Source organism: Pteropus vampyrus, unplaced genomic scaffold, assembly GCF_000151845.1.
Source record: "Pteropus vampyrus isolate Shadow unplaced genomic scaffold, Pvam_2.0 Scaffold891, whole genome shotgun sequence".
Lineage (NCBI taxonomy): Eukaryota > Metazoa > Chordata > Mammalia > Chiroptera > Pteropodidae > Pteropus > Pteropus vampyrus.
The window spans coordinates 5,508-6,595 of NW_011889672.1; positions in this window are offsets into that span (position 1 = coordinate 5,508).

Here is a 1,088-nt window from a genome sequence, read left to right on the forward strand (position 1 = left end):
CTGCCTGCTGTTCCTGGCCAGATCCTGCCGTGAACTTCCTCAGGGCTCCCGGTCTCGCTCTCAACCTGGTCAGGAATGTCCCTGCCCTTTCACTCGTCAGTGGTCACACCAGGACACCCAGAGCCCGTGGACTTTGATGACTGGCTATTCTTTGTTTGTGTCCTTTCTGAGTCCCCTGCTCAGTACCTCCTTCCCCAGCTCTTTCAGAACCTCGGAGAGAAATGATCTTCATGCCATGTGAGTGAATGGACGTGTGTCTTCACGAGCATTTTGTGAGTGTCTGTTTATGTGCATTCGTACGTGTGGGTGTATGTGTGTGTTTGTGTGCATGTGTTTGTGTGTGTGTGTGTTTGTGTGTGTGATAGAATAGCTTTTAATTCTAAGCAGGTGAATCGGTTTACAAGGTCGTTAATGACCCATTACTAGACACTCATGCTTGATTTTGACATGCTGTTCCCAGGCAGGCCACCTGAGAAGAAATGGTCATCAGGGTTTGTGGTGGAGTCAGCGGAGGCTGGCCGTAAGGTGATGAGAGTGCTGAAAGGACTTTTCTCCCAGGGGACTTGAACACAGCTGGGACCCCTGTGAGAGACATGAGGTAGGAAGGTCCCCACGGATGAGAATGGAGTGAACGACTAAGATCGGGGACTGAGAGTCCTGTAGTTTCTGTGACATTGTGGGCCTGAAGGACTGGGCAGAGAGCCTGTCCTAGTAAAGTAGGACAAGGCGAGATTCCTGAGAAAAGCTGCAGACTTTGAGGCTGGGGATTTCCTGGAAAGCCTAAAGCGTAGTGGAAGGCATGTGAATTGCAAGACGTGAGGAATCCAGGGAAGGGAGCCCAGGCTCTCTCCTGGAGACCGTGGGGACCGAGAGGAGTGGGCCTCGGGGGTGGACAGAGTCCACACAGAACAGCGAAATTAGGGAAGGCGCCTAGTTGGATTGTCCTGTGTCGCGCTACATGCATCACCTGTTCTGGAACATTCTCTGGGAGATTCAGGATGAGAGTGAATCTTCCCCTCAGGAAAACAGGGCGACTCCTTCCACTGGCGCCTTTCCCACAGGGCCAGGAGGATTGTGAAACCGGAAAC